The sequence below is a fragment of the Haematobia irritans genome, chromosome 1 (genome assembly GCF_050003625.1).
Source record: "Haematobia irritans isolate KBUSLIRL chromosome 1, ASM5000362v1, whole genome shotgun sequence".
NCBI classification, from domain to species: Eukaryota; Metazoa; Arthropoda; class Insecta; order Diptera; family Muscidae; genus Haematobia; species Haematobia irritans.
In genome coordinates, this window is record NC_134397.1 from 250,424,416 (window position 1) to 250,451,042 (window position 26,627).

At 29.7% G+C, this 26,627-nt stretch overlaps 1 protein-coding gene across 1 annotated transcript in view; it reads left to right on the forward strand.

Annotated features, from left to right (window-relative positions):
• Nucleotides 1-5,033: 5,033 nt before the first annotated feature.
• Nucleotides 5,034-26,627, forward strand: part of DPCoAC (dephosphocoenzyme A carrier) — a 57,449-nt gene continuing 35,855 nt past the window's right edge. The window contains exon 1 of the mRNA XM_075288872.1: nt 5,034-5,473. The gene's annotated coding sequence lies outside the window, so the exon portion shown is untranslated. The remainder of the gene's footprint in view (nt 5,474-26,627) is intronic.

The following is a 26,627-nucleotide window of genomic DNA, read 5'->3' on the forward strand; positions in this document are numbered from 1 at the left end:
ATAATTATCAAAAATTATCGGGTTCTCGAACGGAGCTATTTTAAGTAATACTAATCTACAGCGCCTAAAAATAGTAGTACATTAAATTAATTTAGTTTAATTCAATTTTATTAACAAAAGAACATAAGAGTAAATTAAAAATCAATTTCAAATTGCTACCCTGCCAGCATTTCAAAGTTCCATTTTATCCTCATCGCTACCACAGACTCGTAAGTGAGACTATAACAATCGCCAAGTTTTTCAGATATTTTTCTAGGCACGCTACCTCCATCGAGAAAACAACACACTGGCTGATAAACGCTGAAACATGTAACTTGTTACTTGTAACTCGACATCATTCTTTTATTAAGGCCGGTATGCACCTCTAGCGAAATTTTCGGTAGCAAAAATTCATTTAAGTCTACAACAAAAAAACAGGGCTGTGTACACAAATTTTAAACCAGGTAATCGCTTTTAAAAATTGTTAATATATGTTCCAAATATTCCTCAAATAAATTGTTTATTATTTACAGACCTTTTAAAACTTTTACGCACACAATGATTGTAATAAATTAAATGTTTGCTGCCACAATATGCTTTTGACAACCCTGTTATTTTCATTAGAGGTGCGTACCAGCTTACGAAATTGAACGCTACCGAAAATTTCGTTAGCATAAATAGCAATGCATTTCTTATGGGAATGAAATTTTTCGCTAGAGGTGCATACCGGCCTTTAATGGAAAAAAATTATGTTAAATGTGATGTGATAGTCGTACAAGTGTTATATTTGCAAGAACTTATAAATGTTTAATCAAATTAATAAACATCTAAACAATCGTGTTTTACTTGACCACAATGATTCGTTTACAACTATAGGGCTGTTTTCTTTTTGCACTGGATACCCTAAGCAGTCACGGACTAAAAGAAAACAGAGTACTCGTTTAAGGCCGGTACTCTGTTCGGTTTTCGCGTTGAAACTCCATACAAAACCAAAAAATGCGAAAAATTTGCGAAATTTTTTCCATTTGTGATACTTTGTTTTTTCGTGTTGAAAAACTGACGTTTATAGCACGGCGCCATTTGCAATGTGAATTAAGAAATTATTTATTTATTAAAAACTATTTGTGCGGGTTTATAAATCAAACACGGACCATATTTTTGTTCCGAAGCTATACAAAGGATCAAAGGAATAGCAGATCAATTGCCCAAGGAAAAATAAAATGTTATTTTGTAAAAACAAGCAACACCACCAACTTAATCCAATATCGCTCCCTGTAAAATAGCGCTCCAAGCTACCTAAAAAACGCCGCTTTCTATGTGCGAAATAATGGTTTCCATAAAAATTTTTCGCAAGAATGAACATAGTACCGGCCTTTATCCAGGACATCTCCAAAAAATATGCAACACTGTCATCAGCTGTTTAAAAACAATCACAGAAAACAAGTGAAATCTTAAATTTTTAATGTATGAAATGCTCAAATAGTTTTAAATATGTACTGCTGCGATTATTCATGACACTGTATCACTTTGAATTTCATGATATTCGATAAATTAGTCACAATAAACTGCTATTGTGAATCTAAAAAGCGTCACTTTATCAAAATGCAATCTGGCAACACCGACTCGACTTGCACTGATGAGATGTTCTGGATAGAACACCAGTGCAACCATGTTCTGGATAGCCCATACAAATGCTGCATCCAGTGTTAAAAGAAAACAGCCCTTATCTTAAAATTCACTTTTTCTGATAGTTTGAAGGGGCTCTTATTGGCGTCGTTGTACATTTATCTAAAAAGGCACCTAATAATTGCACCCATGCGAAACTTTTTTGTAGTAACTTGGCGTGGTACAACTTCTCAATAGTGACGTTACTTTCCGACAAGTTTTGGATATCGTTTTCGACGCGGGGGGGGGGGGATTCTCAGAAGCGCCGCCAAATTCAAAAAATGTTGGCAGCTATTATACTTAACGAACACAACAACTCAACAATATGAACAAAAAAAACAAAACATTATGACAAAAATAAATTAAAAAGCAATTTCATATCGCCCAGCAAAACATTTTAAGGCTTTTGATTAAGTATATTTTCATACACTTGTGTTAATCCTTTTGTAGCTCATCATTTTAAGTAACTTCTTAAAAATATCCAAGGCATCCAAATTTTCATCAGAAAAACGCGACCTTGTCATATTGTCGACGGACCTTCTATCATTAGGGCTGTTTTCTTTTAGCACTGGATACCTTTAACCGTGAAGGACTAAAAGAAAATAGAGTACTCGTTTATCCAGGACAGCTCCAAAAATATACAACACTGTCATCAGCTGTTTAAAAACAATCACAGAAAAGAAGTGAAATCTTGCATTTTTAATGTATGAAATGCGCCACAATTAGTAATAAATATTTACTGCTGCTATTATTTATGACATTGTATCAGTTTGAAATTCATTTTTGTCGATAAATTAGTCACAATAAATTGATATTGTGAATCGAAGAAGCGTCACTTTATCAAAATACAATCTGGCAACATCGGTGCGACTTGCACTGATGAGATGTTCTGGATAGAACACCAGTGCAACGATGTTCTGGATAGCCCATACAAATGTTGCATCCAGTGCTAAAAGAAAACAGCCCTATTGATTTTTATGTTAAGGCCGGTACTATGTTCATTCTTGCGAAAAATGTTTATGGAAACCATTATTTCGCACATAGAAAACGGAGTTTTTTTAGGTAGCTTGGAGCGCTATTTTACAGGGATCGATATTGGATTAAGTTGGTGATGTTGCTTGTTTTTACAAAATAACATTTTATTTTTCCTTGGGCAATTGATCTGCTATTCCTTTGATCCTTTGTATAGTTTCGGAACAAAAATATGGTCCGTGTTTGATTTATAAATCCGCAAAAATAGTTTTTAATAAATAAATTATTTCTTAATTCACATTGCAAATGGCGCCGTGCTATAAACGTCAGTTTTTCAACTCGAAAAAACAAAGTATCACAAATGGAAAAAATTTCGCAAATTTTTCGCATTTTTTGGTTTTGTATGGAGTTTCAACGCGAAAACCGAACAGAGTACCGGCCTTTAAGGTGGGTACTATGTTCGGTTTTCGAGTTGAAAACCACTTTATTTTCGCGATTACTTTTCCTTAAATAATCGAAACTATAAATGAAAACAAACTTATTCCTGTAAAGTCTTGGCGAAATCTAGAGAAACAAGAAACATTGCATCAATTGAGTTAATTTATCTGCTTTATGCGCTTTACAGACTATCAGTTATTCCGGACGACAGTGCTCGTGTCGAACATATCCCATATATTGTGCACATTATAAGTTAAGTCCGAAGGCATAATCGATACTGCTGCATGTCGATAACACATTAACCGATTATTTAGTCATCGCCGACAAGTCGTATCGATGCGACAAATTGTAAGATTCTTTACAAACACCGACATTCCGTCCGGAATAACTGATAGTCTGTAAAGCGCATTATATTGGACTGTTTTAACAAAGTAACCACGAAAATTTCAATGCGAAAAGCGAACATAGTACTTACCTTTATTTGGAACGAATTCCATTTAACATGTGCTCATTGTTCAAAGGAGGACCTAATCGTTTACTTAGATTTTTGATGAAATTGTGGTTTTTATAGTAAACCTCATGTACAATAAATTCTTAATCAAGGTGTACCATAAATGTTTACACCCATAGAAAAATTATTGCTATACGGGATCAAATCGATACCGTACGTTATTGATAGTTAGCCAACCCCGTATGGTACAATATCAATACCGGAAGGTACAAGTGGTACACAAAGCATGAAAGTACTATACGGTATTACCAAAGTACCAGTATGGTATTGAAAATAATACCTAAGCGGTATTCATATTTATACCATTAAAGTATTTGATGTATAAATTGTGCGGTATTAAGGCCGGTACTATGTTCATTCTTGCGAAAAATTTTTATGGAAACTATTATTTCGCACATAGAAAGCGGCGTTTTTTTAGGTAGCTTGGAGCGCTATTTTACAGGGAGCGATATTGGATTAAGTTGGTGGTTGTTGCTTGTTTTACAAAATAACATTTTATTTTTCCTTGGGCAATTGATCTGCTATTCCTTTGATCCTTTGTATAGTTTCGGAACAAAAATATGGTCCGTGTTTGATTTATAAACCCGCACAAATAGTTTTTAATAAATAAATTATTTCTTAATTCACATTGCAAATGGCGCCGTGCTATAAACGTCAGTTTTTCAACACGAAAAAACAAAGTATCACAAATGGAAAAAATTTCGCAAATTTTTCGCATTTTTTGGTTTTGTATGGAGTTTCAACGCGAAAACCGAACAGAGTACCGGCCTTTACCAAATAAAGGCCGGTGCTATGTCCATTCTTGCGAAAAATGTTTATGGAAACCATTATTTCGCACATAGAAAGCGGCGTTTTTTTAGGTAGCTTGGAGCGCTATTTTACAGGGAGCGATATTGGATTAAGTTGGTGGTTGTTGCTTGTTTTTACAAAATAACATTTTATTTTTCCTTGGGCAATTGATCTGCTATTCCTTTGATCCTTTGTATAGTTTCGGAACAAAAATATGGTCCGTGTTTGATTTATAAATCCGCAAAAATAGTTTTTAATAAATAAATTATTTCTTAATTCACATTGCAAATGGCGCCGTGCTATAAACGTCCGTTTTTCAACACGAAAAAACAAAGTATCACAAATGGAAAAAATTTCGCAAATTTTTCGCATTTTTTGGTTTTGTATGGAGTTTCAACGCGAAAACCGAGCAGAGTACCGGCCTTAATACAAAAACGGTATTGGGTTTAATACAAGCCCGGTATTTAATGTTGTAAATAACAGTGTGAAGCAAAAATTACTAGGTTTTTCATTTCCTCTGTGTAGGCACCCTTTATTTCTCGTTGTGTGATGCCATATGCCCCTAAATCAACTATAAAAGTACATATGTCTGGCAACATTATTTTGACATTCTCTAGAAAGAAAGTAAAATGAAGAAGCATAAAACACACACACAACAAAAAACTATTACGCGATTTTTTAATCTTTTCGCAGCATTTCGATACTGCGAATAAAACGGTCAAGTTGTGTGTGCCGGAATAATTAATAAATAAAACCTACGAAAATCAAAGGCGCGTGTACATTGTTTATCAACCCATTAACTGTTAATATCAAGAGGAAATTTTTCAAGAAAAAAAAAACTTACAAATATAACAACCAGATAATAAAACAATTGGCCTTTTTTTTGCAAAAAGGTTTTATTGAACAAAACAATTGAGCATTGCTGCTAAAAGAATAAGGTGGCGACGTGAAAAGAAAACTGCCAATATAATGTGCAAAAACTAACCCAAATTGAATTGTAATTGTGTAAAGTTCTTATAGGATCAAAGTGACATCATTTTCGGGTAAAATAAATCAAGAACCCACTCATCATTTAAAGGGCTCAAAGTTTAAATTATCTTAAAATTAAATTCACATCGGGTATGTAATTCTAAGCAGATCACCGTTTATTTACTTATATAATTAAATTATCTAGAGAATAGTAAAGCTCAAAAAACAACAAAAATCAACTAGATTTATTCATCTGTTTTGGGGGCAAATCTCTGTCCATTATCTTCAAATGTGTGTACGTGCTGACGATTGTGTGGCGACGGTTTATCATTGGAGCCGTTTTGTTTTGTTTTTCTCTTCTCGCCCCACTGCAAAAAAAAAATTTTTTAACTATGTGTGTATTTGTGTGGGTGAGATAAAATGAATAAAGAAATGAAAAATTATGATGTTAGATAATAACAAACAAAGCAACAAGAATCAAAACAAAAACAATTATTGCCAAAAACACCAACAAGGACAAATAAATGAATATGCGAAAGAAAAAGAAAACAACATGTGTTGGGAAGCGAATTCTTTAAGATTACATCCAACTTGTTTTATTAACAGAAATTTGTAGATATTTCTCGAAATTTTGTTATTGTCTTAATTTTTGTAGTTTGCGTGAGTTCTTTGTTTTTACCCCACATAATCAATCAAACTTTAAATTTTTTTGGATCTAGTGCATTGACATTTTGCATATCACCTAAAAATATGTGATCCACCGTAAAGACAAAATCTTGAACTTTCTTTTACGAAGAAGTGAGCATGTCCGCCTTGCATACAAAGGGTCGTGGTTTCAGTTTTGACCAAACTCCAAAAAGCCTTTCGGCGGTGGATTATCTCCTCTTAGTAATGCTGGTGATATTACAAAGCTTCTATAAGTGGTTTCACCATAATGTGAAATGCCCTTGGGAATCAGCTATAAAAAGGAGGTCCCTTGTCATTGATGTAAACATTCGTAAGGGAGAAGATCACTATTCATCTACCAACATTAAAATGCCGTATTTTGAAGCTTAAAATATATATGAAATATATAATTTTGTCAAAATTTTATTTCTTTAGAAAATTTTGTCAAAATTTTATTTCTTTAGAAAATTTTGTCAACATTTTTTTTCTGTAGAAAATTTTGTTAAAATTTTATTTCTACAGAAAATTTTGTCAAAAATTCATTTCTATAGAAAATTTTGTCAAAATTTCATTTCTGTGAAAAATTTCATTTCTATAGACAATTTTTTCAAACTTTTCTTTCTATAGAAAATTTTGTCAAAATTTCATTTCTGTGAAAAATATCATTTCTATAGACAATTTTTTCAAACTTTTCTTTCTATAGAAAATTTTGTCAAAATTTTATTTCTATAGAAAATTTTTTCAAAATTGTATTTTTATAGAAAATTTTGTCAAAATTGTATCTTTATAGGAAAACTTGATTTCTATACAAAATGTTTTCAAAATTTTATTTCTATAGAAAATTTTGTCAAAATTTTATTTCTATAGAAAATTTTGTCAAAATTTTATTTCTATAGAAAATATTGTCAAAATTTTATTTCTATGGAAAATTTTGTCAAAATTTTATTTCTATAGAAAGTTTTGTCAAAATTTTATTTCTATAGAAAATTTTGTCAAAATTTTATTTCTATAGAAAATTTTGTCAAAATTTTATTTCTATAGAAAATTTTGTCAAAATTTTAATTCTATAGAAAATTTTGTGAAAATTGTATCTTTATAGGAAATTTTGTCAAAATTGTATCTATAGGAAATTTTGTCAAAATAGTCTCTTTATAGGAAATTTTGTCAAAACTTAATTTTTATAATTTTTTTTTAAATTTTATTTCTATAGAAAATTTTGTCCAAATTTTATTTCTATAGAAAATTTTGTCCAAATTTTATTTTTACAGAAAATTTTGTCTAAATTTTATTCAAATTTTATTTCTATAGAAAATTTTGTCCAAATTTTATTTCTATAGATAATTTTGTCAAAATTTCATTTCTATAGAAAATTTTGTCCAAATTTTATTTCTATAGAAAATTTTGTCCAAATTTTATTTCTATAGAAAATTTTGCCAAAATTTTACTTCTATAGACAATTTTGTCCAAATTGTATTTCTATAGACAATTTTGTCCAAATTTTATTTCTATAGAAAATTTTGTCAAAATTTTATTTCTATGGAAAATTTTGTCAAAATTTTATTTCTATAGAAAATTTTGTCAAAATTTTATTTCTATGGAAAATTTTGTCAAAATTTTATTTCTATAGAAAATTTTGTCAAAATTTTATTTGTATCGAAAATTTTGTCAAAATTGTATCTTTATAGGAAATTTTGTCAAAATTTAATTTCTATAGAAAATTTTGTCAAAATTTTAATTCTATAGAAAATTTTGTCAAAATTTTATTTCTATAGAAAATTTTGTCAAAATTGTATCTTTATAGGAAATTTTGTCAAAATTTTATTTCTATAGAAAATTTTGTCAAAATTTTATTTCCATAGAAAATTTTGTCAAAATTTTAATTCTATAGAAAATTTTGTCAAAATTTTATTTCTATAGAAAATTTTGTCAAAATTGTATCTTTATAGGAAATTTTGTCAAAATTTTATTTCTATAGAAAATTTTGTCCAAATTTTATTTCTATAGAAAATTTTGTCCAAATTTTATTTCTATAGAAAATTTTGCCAAAATTTTATTTCTATAGAAAATTTTGTCAAAATTTTATTTCTATAGAAAATTTTGTCAAAATTTCATTTCTATAGAAAATTTTGTCAAAATTTCATGTCTATAGAAAATTTTGTCCAAATTTTATTTCTATATAAAATTTTTTCAAAATTGTATTTTTATAGAAAATTTTGTCAAAATTGTATCTTTATAGGAAAATTTGATTTCTATACAAAATGTTTTCAAAATTTTATTTCTATAGAAAATTTTGTATCTTTATAGGAAATTTTGTCAAAATAGTCTCTTTATAGGAAATTTTGTCAAAACTTAATTTTTATAATTTTTTTTTTTCAAAATTTTATTTCTATAGAAAATTTTGTCCAAATTTTATTTCTATAGAAAATTTTGTCCAAATTTTTTTTTTACAGAAAATTTTGTCTAAATTTTATTCAAATTTTATTTCTATAGAAAATTTTGTCCAAATTTTATTTCTATAGAAAATTTTGTCCAAATTTTATTTCTATAGAAAATTTTGTCCAAATTTTATTTCTATAGAAAATTTTGCCAAAATTTTACTTCTATAGAAAATTTTGTCCAAATTTTATTTCTATAGAAAATTTTGTCAAAATTTTATTTCTATAGAAAATTTTGTCAAAATTTCATTTCTATAGAAAATTTTGTCAAAATTTCATGTCTATAGAAAATTTTGTCCAAATTTTATTTCTATAGAAAATTTTTTCAAAATTGTATTTTTATAGAAAATTTTGTCAAAATTGTATCTTTATAGGAAAATTTGATTTCTATACAAAATGTTTTCAAAATTTTATTTCTATAGAAAATTTTGTCACAATTTTATTTCTATAGAAAATTTTGTCAAAATTTTATTTCTATAGAAAATATTGTCAAAATTTTATTTCTATGGAAAATTTTGTCAAAATTTTATTTCTATAGAAAATTTTGTCAAAATTTTATTTCTATAGAAAATTTTGTCAAAATTTTATTTCTATAGAAAATTTTGTCAAAATTTTATTTCTATGGAAAATTTTATTTCTATAGAAAATTTTGTCAAAATTTTAATTCTATAAAAATTTTTTTCAAAATTGTATCTTTATAGGAAATTTTGTCAAAATTGTATCTTTATAGGAAATTTTGTCAAAACTTAATTTTTATATTTTTTTTTTTCAAAATTTTATTTGTATAGAAAATTTTGTCCAAATTTTATTTCTATAGAAAATTTTGTCCAAATTTTATTTTTACAGAAAATTTTGTCTAAATTTTATTCAAATTTTATTTTTATAGAAAATTTTGTCAAAATTTTATTTCTATAGAAAATTTTGTCCAAATTTTATTTCTATAGAAAATTTTGTCAAAATTTTATTTCTATAGAAAATTTTGTCAAAATTTCATTTCTATAGAAAATTTTGTCCAAATTTTATTTCTATAGAAAATTTTGTCCAATTTTATTTCTATAGAAAATTTGTCCAAATTGTATTTCTATAGACAATTTTGTCCAAATTGTATTTCTATAGACAATTTTGTCCAAATTTTATTTCTATAGAAAATTTTGTCAAAATTTTATTTCTATGGAAAATTTTGTCAAAATTTTATTTCTATAGAAAATTTTGTCAAAATTTTATTTCTATGGAAAATTTTGTCAAAATTTTATTTCTATAGAAAATTTTGTCAAAATTTTATTTGTATCGAAAATTTTGTCAAAATTTAATTTCTATAGAAAATTTTGTCAAAATTTTATTTCCATAGACAATTTTGTCAAAATTTCATTTCTATAGAAAATTTTGTCCAAATTTTATTTCTATAGAAAATTTTGTCCAATTTTATTTCTATAGAAAATTTGTCCAAATTGTATTTCTATAGACAATTTTGTCCAAATTGTATTTCTATAGACAATTTTGTCCAAATTTTATTTCTATAGAAAATTTTGTCAAAATTTTATTTCTATGGAAAATTTTGTCAAAATTTTATTTCTATAGAAAATTTTTTCAAAATTTTATGTCTATAGAAAATTTTGTCAAAATTTCATGTCTATAGAAAATTTTGTCCAAATTTTATTTCTATAGAAAATTTTTTCAAAATTGTATTTATAGAAAATTTTGTCAAAATTGTATCTTTATAGGAAAATTTGATTTCTATACAAAATGTTTTCAAAATTTTATTTCTATAGAAAATTTTATTTCTATAGAAAATTTTGTCATAATTTTATTTTTACAGAAAATTTTGTCTAAATTTTATTCAAATTTTATTTCTATAGAAATTTTTGTCCAAATTTTATTTCTATAGAAAATTTTGTCCAAATTTTATTTCTATAGAAAATTTTGTCAAAATTTTATTTCTATAGAAAATTTTGTCAAAATTTCATTTCTATAGAAAATTTTGTCAAAATTTCATTTCTATAGAAAATTTTGTCCAAATTTTATTTCTATAGAAAATTTTGTCCAATTTTATTTCTATAATATAATTTTGTCAAAATTGTATCTTTATAGGAAATTTTGTCAAAACAGTCTCTTTATAGGAAATTTTGTCAAAACTTAATTTTTATAATTTTTTTTTCAAAATTTTATTTCTATAGAAAATTTTGTCCAAATTTTATTTCTATAGAAAATTTTGTCCACATTTTATTTTTACAGAAAATTTTGTCTAAATTTTATTCAAATTTTATTTCTATAGAAAATTTTGTCCAAATTTTATTTCTATAGAAAATTTTGTCCAAATTGTATTTCTATGAAAATTTTGCCAAAATTTTACTTCTATAGAAAATTTTGTCCAAATTTTATTTCTATAGAAAATTTTGTCAAAATTTTATTTCTATAGAAAATTTTGTCAGAATTTCATTTCTATAGAAAATTTTGTCAAAATTTCATTTCTATAGAAAATTTTGTCCAAATTTTATTTCTATAGAAAATTTTGTCCAATTTTATTTCTATAGAAAATTTGTCCAAATTGTATTTCTATAGACAATTTTGTCCAAATTGTATTTCTATAGACAATTTTGTCCAAATTTTATTTCTATAGAAAATTTTGTCAAAATTTTATTTCTATGGAAAATTTTGTCAAAATTTTATTTCTATAGAAAATTTTGTCAAAATTTTATTTCTATGGAAAATTTTGTCAAAATTTTATTTCTATAGAAAATTTTGTCAAAATTTTATTTGTATCGAAAATTTTGTCCAAATTGTATCTTTATAGGAAATTTTGTCAAAATTTAATTTCTATAGAAAATTTTTTCAAAATTTTATTTCCATAGAAAATTTTGTCAAAATTTCATTTCTATAGAAAATTTTGTCCAAATTTTATTTCTATAGAAAATTTGTCCAAATTGTATTTCTATAGACAATTTTGTCCAAAATGTATTTCTATAGACAATTTTGTCCAAATTTTATTTCTATAGAAAATTTTGTCAAAATTTTATTTCTATGGAAAATTTTGTCAAAATTTTATTTCTATGGAAAATTTTGTCATTTATTTGTATCGAAAATTTTGTCAAAATTGTATCTTTATAGGAAATTTTGTCAAAATTTAATATCTATAAAAAATTTTGTCAAAATTTTATTTCCATAGAAAATTTTGTCAAAATTTCATTTCTATAGAAAATTTTGTCCAAATTTTATTTCTATAGAAAATTTTGTCCAATTTTATTTCTATAGAAAATTTGTCCAAATTGTATTTCTATAGACAATTTTGTCCAAATTGTATTTCTATAGACAATTTTGTCCAAATTTTATTTCTATAGAAAATTTTGTCAAAATTTTATTTCTATGGAAAATTTTGTCAAAATTTTATTTCTATAGAAAATTTTGTCAAAATTTTATTTCTATGGAAAATTTTGTCAAAATTTTATTTCTATAGAAAATTTTGTCAAAATTTTATTTCTATGGAAAATTTTGTCAAAATTTTATTTCTATAGAAAATTTTGTCAAAATTTTATTTGTATCGAAAATTTTGTCAAAATTGTATCTTTATAGGAAATTTTGTCAAAACAGTAGAAAATTTTGTCCAAATTTTATTTTTACAGAAAATTTTGTCTAAATTTTATTCAAATTTTATTTCTATAGAACATTTTGTCCAAATTTTATTTCTATAGAAAATTTTGTCCAAATTTTATTTCTATAGAAAATTTTGTCCAAATTTTATTTCTATAGAAAATTTTGCCAAAATTTTACTTCAATAGAAAATTTTGTCCAAATTTTATTTCTATAGAAAATTTTGTCCAAATTTTATTTCTATAGAAAATTTTGTCAAAATTTTATTTCTATAGAAAATTTTGTCAAAATTTCATTTCTATAGAAAATTTTGTCAAAATTTCATTTCTATAGAAAATTTTGTCCAAATTTTATTTCTATAGAAAATTTTGTCCAATTTTATTTCTATAGAAAATGTTGTCCAAATTGTATTTCTATAGACAATTTTGTCCAAATTGTATTTCTATAGACAATTTTGTCCAAATTTTATTTCTATAGAAAATTTTGTCAAAATTTTATTTCTATGGAAAATTTTGTCAAAATTTTATTTCTATAGAAAATTTTGTCAAAATTTTATTTCTATGGAAAATTTTATCAAAATTTTATTTCTATAGAAAATTTTGTCAAAATTTTATTTGTATCGAAAATTTTGTCAAAATTGTATCTTTATAGGAAATTTTGTCAAAATTTAATTTCTATAGAAAATTTTGTCAAAATTTTATTTCCATAGAAAATTTTGTCAAAATTTTATTTCTATAGAAAATTTTGTCAAAATTTTATTTCTATAGAAAATTTTGTCAAAATTGTATCTTTATAGGCAATTTTGTCAAAAGATAATTTTTATATTTTTTTTTCAAAATTTTATTTCTATAGAAAATTTTGTCTAAATTTTATTTTTACAGAAAATTTTGTCTAAATTTTATTTCTATAGAAAATTTTGTCCAAATTTTATTTCTATAGAAAATTCTGTCCAAATTTTATTTCTATAGAAAATTTTGCCAAAATTTTATTTCTTAGAAAATTTTGTCAAAATTTTATTTCTATAGAAAATTTTGTAAAAATTTTATTTCTATAGAAAATTTTGTCAAAATTTCATTTCTATAGAAAATTTTGTCAAAATTTCATGTCTATAGAAAATTTTGTCCAAATTTTATTTCTATAGAAAATTTTGTCCAATTTTATTTCTATAGAAAATTTTGTCAAAATTTTATTTCTATGGAAAATTTTGTCCAAATTGTATTTCTATAGACAATTTTGTCCAAATTTTATTTCTATAGAAAATTTTGTCAACATTTTATTTCTATGGAAAATTTTGTCAAAATTTTATTTCTATAGAAAATTTTGTCAAAATTTTATTTCTATGGAAAATTTTATCAAAATTTTATTTCTATAGAAAATTTTTTCAAAATTTTATTTGTATCGAAAATTTTGTCAAAATTGTATCTTTATAGGAAATTTTGTCAAAATTTAATTTCTATAGAAAATTTTGTCAAAATTTTATTTCCATAGAAAATTTTGTCAAAATTTTATTTCTATAGAAAATTTTGTCAAAATTTTATTTCTATAGAAAATTTTGTCAAAATTTTATTTGTATATAATATTTTGTCAAAATTTTATTTTTATAAAAAATTTTGTCAAAAATTTATTTCTGTAGAACATTTTGTCAAAATTTTTTTTCTTTCTATACAAAACTTTTACAAAATTTTATTTCTATAGAAAATTTTGTCAAAATTTTATTTCCATAGAAAATTTTGTCAAAATTTTATTTCCATAGAAAATTTTGTCAAAATTTCATTTCTGTAGAAAATTTTGTCAAAATTTTATTTCTATAGAAAATTTTGCCCACATTTTATTTCTATAGAATATTTGGAACAAATCTACTTTAGCAAAAGTCGTTAAAAACAACACAAGTTTTTTTGAGTGTGGAAGAAGGAATTTTAAAGCGAAGATGTGAAGTAAAAAATTTGTCGGAAAAGCCTAGTTTTCGAGATATCGACATCTGAAAATCAATATTTTCCTTTATATTTTCGTTAATTCTGACAGCAATTTTTCATGAAATGAATGAAATTGGGTTTTTTTGCGTTTTTGGTAAAAATAGTCCAAATTTTATTTAAAGAGAAAATATTAAGTAAAAATTTTGTCGGAAGAGAGTAGTTTTCGAGATAGCGACCCTTGAAAATTGGTGTATAGGTGGCTGGCCTTCGACCGAGTTTTGAGACTTTCTCTTATGGACAGGGTCTACAGTAGGCTAACGCGAACTCAAAGTGGATAGGTGGCTGGCCTTCGACCGGGGTTTGAGACTTTCTCCTATGGACAGGGTCTACAGTAGGCTAACGCGAATCTGTAATGGACAGGTGGCCGGCTTTGGGATTTGAGACTTTCTCCTATGGACAGAGTCCTAAGTGGGCTAACGCGAACCTATAAGGGTCAGGTGGCCTGCTTTCGGGGTTTGAGACTTTCTCCTATGGACAGAATCCAAAGTAGGCTAACGCGAACCCAGGACCTCTCCGAGTCCATGTTTTTCTAAATATATTTTAGGATGATTATGTGCGATGGATACTAAATCCAATATACGTGATAATGAAAACTTTAGGGGCCCGTAACTCCGTAAATTGGTCTTTCCGGCAAAAAGTGGTATATATTACATTTTGTGTTTAGAATCGAAAAGTCTATACGCTGGCCAAAAATTGGACCAATTGGACCACTTGTACTAAAGTAGCTTTAAGACCAAAATTTTATTTCTATAGAAAATTTTGCAAAATTTTATTTCTATAAAAAAATATTGTCAACATTTTATTTCTATAGAAAATTTTGCAAAATTTTATTTCTATAGAAAATTTTGCAAAATTTTATTTCTATAAAATATATTGTCAAAATTTTATTTCTATAGAAAATTTTGCAAAATTTTATTTCTATAGAAAATTTTGCAAAATTTTATTTCTATAAAATATATTGTCAAAATTTTATTTCTATAGAAAATTTTTATGCGGTGCCTTTTAATGTGCCCAAAATTGACTAAAAAATAGAAATGTCGAATTTCGACCAGTTGCGAATCAAAAGACGTCAACAATCGCAAAGTAATTGAAAATTTTAAAAAGACAAAAGGAGAGTCAATAGAAGCAAGACGAACGTTTACAAAGGCTTCGGGAGAACACTGACCGATTACATTTACGCAGCTTGATAAATAGCAATAGCCTAGGGAAAATTGGTCATTCAAGCGAATCGAGTCAGCCATTTAGGCGAATTTCAAGTACGAATGTTAGGTAAATTAATATTTGTTATTTTAACTAGAGCCAATTAAGGAATATTGCCTGCAGAATTTAGAATTTAAAAAATTATGAAAGAGCGTTGACCCGATTTAAAAAATTACCAAAATCGGAAATACTTCATCCAGGCTGTAATTTCTAAATATCAATTTGTAATAGATTTTTGCAAACCAAGTCAGCAATGTCGAATTATTTATAACTTACATGTTTTACATTTCTTTCAAGCAAAAAAAGTAATGCCGTTTACCCATACTGCTAAAATGAAAATTAGTGCACATAAGCAAATCATAATTTGTCATTGGGTAAGGAATTGGAAACTAACCATATGAAAAAAACAATTATAAATTGCAATAAATTGCTACTAAAAATAGAAAAGAGATATCCAAGCACATAAGCAACATGCTGGTAAAGAAAAATAACGAAGAATTTTATGACGGCGTAGTTAATAAACAAAACAAATAAATAAAGAAAACAAAGAAAAAAAACACAAAAAGTCTATCAAGCTTTTGGACCCTCCATGAGTGAGGAAAAAAAAACGTTGGTCTAGAATTGAGTAGATGGGGTGGTGGGGAGGGGGTTATTTTTTACTAAACCACATAACAAGTACCGGTAAATTATTTGTAAACAAGTTTTGATTGCTAACATTTGTAACGAGAATACCTACCAGCATTTACATGCGAAATTCCAAAGAGAGGAGAATAACACTTGAGAGAATGAATAACCTATTGTGCTAAAACAACAAGGGCAATAAATGACATCTCTCTTTATATACGATAGCATAGTGTAGGAAAATTATTAGGTGGGTGGGGTTGTATCTGGCGTAAATTGAGTACTAGGGTCTTTGGAGAAAAACTGTCATAACTCTAAAGTTATAGAGCAGAAACAGGGATTTCTTAAAAAACATCGGTTAGTCGATTTTAATTCAATTTACAAAAAACAAAAAAAAAAACAAATGAAAGAGAATAAAACGTTTGTTTTGTATACTTTAAGTATCTATTTATAATTTTTGATATATGACACTGTTGCACAACAACGATCAACAAACATGAATGAATTAAGCCATGAACTAGAATAATGAAGGTGATTGTTTTAAAGCAGAATACAAAATATTATTTACATAAATTGTTGGGCTTCACAGGTGATAATTATGATAACTGATAGTCCAGCTTTCTTCTAGATTAGATTATCGGGCTATAAACCTATTTTTTTGTAGAAGGATAAGGTTGATTAATTTTATTGTTGGTGCGTATTTACATCAGTAATTTCGAAATTTCTATTTGAAATGATGAAATGAAGGTGATAAAATCTTCTGCAAATTTCGAAAATATGGAAGAAAGTGTGTTAGTCAATTTCGAATAAATCGTATAATACGAGGGTTGCATTTTATATTTTGGGATTAAAGAACAAAAACAAAAAAAAAATAAGATCAAGGGATTGAAGTTATACGAAAAGATGATGCACAGTGGTGATGAAAAAATATTTCAATTTGGGAAAAATAATGTTCATAAGGAATTAACATAAAAGACCCAAATTGAATCATCTCATACGGCCTAGCCAACACTGAAACATATTTATAGTCTGGCTTGCGAGATTGGTATCTGGCATTTTCTTTTCAGTATCTTCCCTACGGGAAATGGATCAACCACAGATCCGGTACAGGACTAGTTCCTGGTGTGTATGGACTAGTCCCAGTTCTGGTCAAAACGTATGGAAGGGCCGGTCACTTTAACATGGGTTTGTCATTGACGGGATAAATTTACACTTTAGGACACGTCTTGGACTCATTCCAAAGGACACGGTTTGGAACAATTTAGCAGGAGTACCCCTTAGACAAGTCCTCAGGAACCAGATAGGAACTAGATGATAGATTGAATTAAAATTATTGCACATCCTACGAATAGGCTCCACAGAAGCGCAATACATACGTTGAAAATCAATGAAAAGAAACTGATAATTCCTAGATGCCCTAAAAGGAACATTTATCCTAATCTTAGATATCAATTCAGAGCATGGAATATCCCCACAAACTAGCCTATACATCATCATGGAGCTCAACATCGTCCGTCGGCTACTAAGAGTAGGCAAATGAATCAGCGTCAATCTAGAAGTGTAAGAAGGAAGAACAAAATCACTGTTCCAATGGAGATGTCTCAGAGCGAACTACAAGAACTGCTTCTGAACCGATTCTATCTTGTCAATGTAAACATCATACTGAAGATCCCACACGATAGAACCATACCCAAGAATGGGTTTAACAAGGGCAGTAAAAAGCCCCTTGGTAACATAAGGGTCCGAAAACTTCTTCGCCCAACGCTTTATGAATCCTATTAGAACCCCAGATGCCTTACTCACCATCGTATTAATGTGATTATTAAAATTAAGCCTACGATCCATAACAATACCAAAATCAACAAAAAAAATCAACCTCCTCCAATAACGTGCCCTGTATACTATACCGAACACCAATAGACCTAGACCTGAAGAAACGCATAAACTTGCATTTCTTCAATTTCAAATCCATTAGATTTACCCTACACCAATCACCAAAGCTATCCAAATCATCCTGTAATAAATGCACCCGACCAGAATTATCGAACGAGGAGAATAACTTAACATCATCAGCATACATCAAAATCCTAGAGTTAACTACGGACTGAGGTAAATGGTTTTAAATAACAAAAATAAGACAGGCCCCAAATGACTACCCTGGGGCACACCTGATGGGACATCAAAGCACCTCGAATAGGAATCACCAAAAGACACATCTGTACTGGCCAATCCAATCCTATCCAGCTTATGCAACAACAGCTTATGATTCACCCGGTTGTTGTTGTTGTGTAACAGTTTTTAATGTAGTTTCATCCATTTTGTTCTATGCTTGTGTACACACAAAAAAAATTTTGTGATTCAATCACGAAATTAATTGATCCAATTAATTTTTAATTGAAATGTCTTCAATCACAGAAATGATAGTAACAATTAAAAAATTAATTGAAGGTCAATTAAAAAATTAATTGATTCAATTAAAAAATTAATTGATGCTATTAATTTTCGTGATTGATTTTTGTTTCAATTAATAAATTTGTTGATTCAATTAAATTTTTAATTGAATATTTTTTAAAACTCAATTAAAATTTTAATTGGAAAATTTTTCGTGAAATTTTTTCCTGTGTAGTTCAGCTGGTAGCCAGATCAAGGAACTCTGCGACAAGGATGGGGTGTGTCCAGAGTGATCTGGTAGTGAGACGGGTAGGCTTAGCTGGGCAAGCAAATAGGTGACGAGTGTCATGTGGCCCTTGATTACATATGGGACACACGTCAGCTACGCTGCTATCAATCACTGATAAGTATGAATTGAGGCGGCTGCACTTGCCTGATCTTAGTTGGGCCAAAACTACCCTTGTCTGCCGTGGGAGGTCTCTCTCCTCCGGTGCAATGGGCGGCGGTCGGACTCCGAGAACAGGATTAACCTTGTAGCTTCTCACCGCTTCAGCTACAGTATCCTCATGAATCCTGTTCAGACCTGTCTGGTATGCTGCCTGATCTAGAGGCTCTCTTTTGTAACGCCGGATCTCTGGCTCTAGAAGGTGAAGATCAACCTTGATTCGGATGACAACTTCGATGGCAACCCAAGAGGTACTGCTTTGACAACATGTAGTTGTGTCGACGCACTGGGATGATCTAGGTCTCCGCATAAAGGTGATCCAGGGGTGTACTACGGAGACATCCTGTTGCGGTTCTAAGGGCAGCGTTCTGACAGGTCTGTATGTTATTCCACTGCGTATCGCTCGTTTGAGGTGTCCACACTGACGCTGCATAGTTTACCACTGACATGATTCACCCGGTCAACAGCTTTACTAAAATCCGTATAAATAACATGTGTCTGATTCCCAACAACAAACTGATTAATAACATGAGAAGTAAATTCCACCAAATTCGTAGTAGTCGATAGACCCTTACGAAAACCATGCTGGCAAGGATCCAGTATCGAAGAAATGCTATGCGACAAAACATCCGTCACCATCTTCTCAAAAACCTTGGGAATAGCACTCAATCTTACTATCCCCCTATAATTACTCACATCAAAGGGGCTCCCTGACTTATGAAAGTGGTACGACAAAAGAACCCCTCCATCTTAGAGGGAAATAACCGAATTTCAATGAACTATTAAATAACATTGACAATGGAGCAGAGAGACATTTGGAGCAAAACTTCAGAATTATCTCAGGAATGCCACCTGGACCACCACTGGTGGACGCCTTAACCTCACGCAAATACCCAGACACAGACAGACTATCAGAGTGAGGATGCCTGCTAGGTAATCTAGCTAAGTTATCCGACCGATCAACAAAATTCCTTAACGAATGCCGTAGGAGGCAAACCATAGTAGCATAAAAAGGTATATGCCAAAAGATTGAACTAGGTTTAAAAACCAGCTTATATTTGGTCACGGCGTAACACGTTTGCAGCGAAAAATTCTTTACCAGAAATATTGGTCCTGCATCAAACCTTAAATATGACCAAGTCTGAAGAATCAGAAGTACTTCCAGAAAGACTTTATAGACTCTATAACATTTGTATCTATATAAACTTGGACACTCTAAAAACCGGGCAACTCCTAAAAGTGGATAGATGTCTGGGAACGTTTGCTGTATTAGCATATTAAAATTAAGCTCTCATAACTGGACACCTCTCAAATGAGGATAAAATTTTCGACACCGTCGGTGTCAACTACTCAGAGGTTTTCACTGTATCTACAAAAAAATTAAAAATTTCGAAAATTAGGCCAAAACATTGTTAAAGTTGAAAAATAATTCTATATGCATTATTTGCGATCCTACATCACGTTGCTTGAGGGTCGTTCACATATATATGCGTTTTCAGTTGTGGCCGTGTGAGAAGTTTCTTTCACGCCCACATTTCTAATTTGAATAAAGCTGTACAATTATTTGTCCTATGAATTATTGAATAATGTTTGTTTACCTATTCTTTTTATCCGAAACAATTCCTTAATTGAATTTTAATATACTTGAGTTTATTGACACTTTAAATTGCATGCACTTAAGTAGATAAAAATAACAAAAATATTACTGCTGTTTAATTTGGCAAACAAATCTTTTAGACGCTATCTTTTTTGGGTTTAATTCAATCTAAATAAAGGGCAACAAAAAAGTAAAAGGTAGTGTAAGATATCTAATCTCAAAACATATTTATATGTACATATGTGAAAGAACATTTTATTGTTTAAAAAATAATCTCCACGCGTCTGAATTTCATTAGTATAATAAACTATGTAGATATCAAGCGAATTTACGTACTAAGCAATTTATTCGCAAACCATCTACTTGCAAATGACTTTCATTCGCTTTGAAATGCTCTGGAATATGGGTCGGAAGTCTTTAGACTCATCAAGTTAAAAAAAGAAAAGTTTTCAGATCAGTTTTTGACGCCAATTAAAGGCCGAGAGAGTTTGTGCGACGAAACAGACCAAGGGACATGCGAAACTGGGGAGTCTCTAATAGAGTCTGCACCTGGCGAACTTGTTCCAACGAAAGCGAACAATTTTCATCCGTATGATTCAAATCAAATACTTTGAGTGGGCTAACACGGCCACAGAGCTGCACTGTGCCATATTATAGGACTGTTTTGACAGTGAATGAAAGAAACGGTTCACTAGAGGAGGAAAAATATTGTTATTCAGACTTTTTTTTAATAAATTGCAGTGTATCTGGGCCAAGTGTGTTGAAAAAATGTTATTTTTTATTCTCAAGTTATTATTTGATTATTTTTTATACCCACCACCATAGAATGGTGATGGGGGTATAATAAGTTTGTCATTCCGTTTGTAACACATCGAAATATCGATTTCCGACTATATAAAGTATATATATATATTATTGATCAGGGAGAAATTCTAAGACAATATAACAGGTTGGCTGATAAGTCCCCGCTCTAACAAAAAAAAAAAAAAACATTTTTTTTTCAAAATTTTTATTATTCAACATAGTTCCCTTCAAGAGCGATACAACGATTATAACGACCTTCCAATTTTTTGATACTATTTTGGTAGTACTCCTTCGGTTTTGCCTCATAATAGGCCTCCGTTTTGGCTATCACCTCTTCATTGCAGCCAAATTTTTTCCCTGCGAGCATCCTTCTGTGGTCTGAGAACAAGAAAAAGTCGCTGGGCCAGATCTGGTGAATACGGTGGGTGGGGAAGCAATTCGAAGCCCAATTCATGATTTTTTGGCCATCGTTCTTGTAGCACGGTGCGTTGTCTTGGTGGAACAACACTTTTTATACCCACCACCATAGAATGGTGACGGGGGTATAATAAGTTTGCCATTCCGTTTGTAACACATCGAAATATCGATTTCCAACTATATAAAGTATATATTCTTGATCAGGGAGAAATTGTAAGACGATATAGCCATGTCCGTCTGTCTGTCTGGCTGTCTGTTGTAATCACACTACAGTCTTCAATAATAAAGCAATCGTGATGAAATTTCGCACAAACTCGTCTTTTGTCTGCAGGCAGGTCAAGTTCGGAGATGGGCTATATCGGTCCAAGTTTTGATATAGTCCCCGTATAAACGGACCCCCCGATTTACGGTCTTGGGCTTTAAAAACCCGTAGTTTTTATCCAATCGCCTGAAATTGGAAATCTAGAGGTATTTTAGTACCATCAAAGAGTGTGCTGAAAATGGTGTCTATCGGTCCAAGTTTTGGTATAGCCGCCTTATATGTTAGACCGGCTTCCCGACTCTGTATTTACTATCCGATTTGCTTGAAATTGAAAATCTAGAGGTATTTTGGGACCATAAAGAAGTGTGTCGAAAATGATCCGTATCGGTCCATGTTTTGGTATAGCCCCCATATAAACTGATCTCCCGATTTTATTTCTTGGACGTCTAGAAACTTTATTTACAATCCGATTTCCCTGAAACTGGAACTCTACAGGTATTTTGGGACCGTAAAGAGGTGTGTCGAAAATGGGGTGTATCGGTCCATGTTTTGGTATATCCCCCATATAAACCGATCTCCCGAATTTATTTCTTGGAAACTGGAAATCTAGAGGTATTTTGGGACCATAAAGAGGTGTGTCGAAAATGATCCCTATCAGTCCATGTTTTGGTATAGCCCCCATATAGACCGATCTCCCGATTTTAATTTTTGGGCTTCTAGAAACGGTATTTACTAACCAATTTGCTTGAAATTGAAAATCTAGAGGTATTTTGGGACCATAAAGAGGTGTGTCGAAAATGATTCGTATCGTTCCATGTTTTGGTATAGGCCCCATATAGACCGATCTCCCGATTTTATTTCTTGGGCTTCTAGAAACTATTTATTATCAGATTTGCCTGAAATTTAAAATCTAGAGATATTTTATGGCCACAAATAGGTGCGCAGAAAATGGGGTGTATCGGTCCATGTTTTGGTGTAGCCCCCATATAGACCGATCTCCCTATTTTACTTTTTGGGCGTCTAGAAACTGTATTTTCTATCCGATTTGCTTGAAATTTAAAATCTAGAGGTATTTTGGGACCATAAAGAGCTGTGTCGAAAATTGTCCGTATCGGTCCATGTTTTGGTATAGGCCCCATCATAAGCGTAGGAAGGCCTTTGGGCTTAGACCCCTCCAGAACAATTTTAGCCCCCCCCCCCAGAATTTGAAAACCTCTTTACGATTTTACATTTTATAAAAATTAAACAAGCATATACAACCGCACAAAGATTCGCTAAAGACTTTCATGCACAATCGAATTGTGGTAGCAGTTGCCGATGGCAATGTTTGAAGTCTGATATTTATGAAATAAAGCTGTGGTATAGTAATTGATATCTTATCTTAATAATGCTGCAAAAAAGCGTCGCCAAAAAAGAAGTGAAAATGTTCTTTTTGGGTTCGGAAGTGGTGCAAAATTGGCGGAGAAGCGATGAATGTAATATGAACTTGTCATAGAAGGAATGTCCACCGTTTCAACAGCCGTTGCAATGAATTTGCAGCACTTCTTGCAGTGTGATCCGAATTCAGTGTTTGAATGTGAATTTAAAAATTTTGTGACATTTTCCCAAATAAATATTTTTATATTTTTATGATTTTTAATGCATTCTAACCAAAGACAATTAAAGAAGAAGACATGAATTGGGCTTTGATAGTGTTAGTGCTAAGAACCAGAGATTAGCCCCATACTTGTAGGAAAAGCGCTTCGAACTTACTAGTTTGATACAGACAATTTTTATTTTGCTATTTTCTCAAAAGTTCCTGCCAATTTCTGTGTCGTTTGCACTAAATTATTAATTAAATGTTTCATGATTTGTTTTCGTTCTTTTAAAAGTTAAAAAAATTGCTAAAATAAGAGAATTAGGTTTTGTTACGAATGCAAAATGAAAAGAGAAACCGAAAAAAAGTTGCAACTTCTCATCGAACATGTATGGGGCTAATCTCTGGTTCTTGAGAAAAAAGAATAACAACATGCCCAATTCATGTCTTCTTCTTTAATTGTCTTTGATTCTAACGCTTGTTTGAAATGTTTTCCCTTGAATATTTTCAAAAATTATCGATTTTTCTATGGATTTAGCATTTCTGTGGCAAAATTTGAATAATTTGTACCATTTTATTTATTCTTACAATTTTTTTGAACTATTTGAAAAAAGAAAACAAAAATGTACGCATTAAAATATGAAAAAAATGAAGTAAAAAAACTTCCTGTGTAGTTCAAATAATTAACTTCTTTGTGAGGACATTTTCGGAAGTTGTGCCTTTAGAAAAGTGTGGAGCTACTTTTAGTTGCTTTATTATAAATTAATTGTCGAGTTATTTTGATTCCTATTTTTTATTTATTTTTTATGAAATAAAACATTAATTGAACCTATAAGTTCAGTCTATAAATTTTAAACTAGGGGGGCTATAGCCCCCCCTAGGAAAATTGTCTAGCTACGCTAATTAATGGGCCCCATATAGACCGATCTACCGATTTTATTTCTTGGGCTTCTAGAAACTGTATTTACTATCCGATTTGCCTGAAATTTAAAATCTAAAATCTAAATGGGGTGTATCGGTCCATGTTTTGGTGTAGCCCCCATATAGACCGATCTCATAAATCTACTTCTTGGGCTTTTAGAATCCGGAGTTTTTATCCAATTTGGCAGAAATTAGAAATTTAGAGGTATTTTAGGACCATAAAGGGCCCGCATATAGACTGATCTTCCGATTTTACTTCTTGGACTTCTAGAATTCCAAGTTTTTACTCAATTTGCCTGAAATTGGAATTCTAGAGGTATTTGAGGAACATTAGGAGGTCTGTCGAAAATTGTGAGTATTGGTCCATGTTTTGGTATAGCGCACAGATAGACCTAACATACCTACCGAATTTATTTGTTGGTCTACTAGAATCTGTAGTTTTTATCCACTTTACCTGAAAATGTAAATATACTGGTATTTTAAACCCTTAAAAATCTAAATCGCATTTATTTGTACCAGTCCATTGTGTAAGGCATCGATATAGACCGATTTCACTTCTTGAGGGTATAGCAGGCGCACTGATCATAAAAATTGCTTGAAACTAAAAGTAAAATTTCAAAATTTTGCTCCTCGTAATCGTTTATATAAGGACGGTAAAAATCTACAGATTTAAGATTTCACATGAAGGCTTTATTTCATCATTTACATGATATGTTTATGAAACTCAAACAAAATTGGTTCTTATAAATCCAGAATCTGACCTAGTCTTCATAGGTAGAATCCTTAAATTTGTATTCGGATAGCGTACTGGTTGAACTGATCTGCTTGGGAGAATATCTTTCATCAAATCCCCTGAAATTCTGTATATTATCAAGTAACCAGCTACGACAAAGAGGTTTCAAAGTAAACTATTATATTTGATTCATGGTGGTGGGTATTTAAGATTCGGCCCGGCCGAACTTGCTACAGTATATACTTATTTAATATCTTTTATCAACCAAGAAGAAGAAACAAATTTTGAAAATATTTTTGTGATTAGTGTATTTATCTTAGTTCGAAAATAAGTTGCATCGTGTCTCTTCGTTTTTTATAATTTGTTGCATCGAGTTTTCTACCAGCTAAAAATAGTAAAAGATTTCAATCACTAATAGAAACGTGAAAGTTTTCCACTACTTTTTGAATTGTCTATGGTATAAACGCCTTGTTCACCTACACACAATAGAAAAATAAATATATTGCAAAAACTATATATATACATATATTTTATTATTATTATTTCTATATATATAGATAATTCTATTTACAAATGTTAACCATTATCAGTGACATTTTTACCTCAGTAAATATGGAAGCTTATTGTTATCGGAAGTGTCAAGATTTCATTCATTTAGTTTTCACATATTCAAGATGAAAGTCCACAGATAGGTAAAAAAAGTATCAGTTATAATTTGTCTGAATAGGTTTCACAATCTATATGTATTACATGTATATAGTATTTCTTTCTGATCGAAATGCAAAGTTGACATTTTTCTTCCAGCAGCCATATGTATAGATTGAAATGATATGGGTCTGAAGAGTATTTTCCCTGTTAATTAAAAAAAAAACATATTACAATTTTCATATGAGCTTATTGGACAGGAAGATTAAGGAATTGACACATGGTGTCTTTGTCAATAATGCTCATTTTTGTGATCAAAGTCTAGGTCGCAGTTTAAGTCCAATCGCCTTCAAATTTAACACAAGTTCCTGTTTTGGGTCAGAATAGAACCCTATTGATTTTTGAAGAAATCGGTCCAGATTTAGACATAGCTCCCATATATAACAGGTTGGCTGATAAGTCCCCGGTCTGGCACATAGATGGCGTCGCTAGTATTAAACGCATATTATTTTTATATAGTACCAACCTTCAAATGATTCGTGTCAAAATTTGACGTCTGTAAGTCAATTAGTTTGTGAGATAGAGCGTCTTTTGTGAAGCAACTTTTGTTGTGAAAAAAATGGAAAAAAGGAATTTCGTGTTTTGATAAAATACTGTTTTCTGCAGGGATAAATACGGTGGAAGCAAAAACTTGGCTTGATAATGAGTTTCCGGAATCTGCCCCAGGGAAATCAACAATAATTGATTGGTATGCCAAATTCAAGCGTGGTGAAATGAGCAAGAAAATCCACAAAATGATTATGAATGACCCTAAAATGAAGTTGATCGAGATAGCAGAGGCCTTAAAGATATCAAAGGAACGTGTTGGTCATATCATTCATCAATATTTGGATATGCGGAAGCTCTGTGCAAAATGGGTGCTGCGCGAGCTCACATTTGACCAAAAACAACAACGTGTTGATGATTCTGAGCGGTGTTTGCAGCTGTTAACTCGTAACACACCCGAGTTTTTCCGTCGATATGTGACAATGGA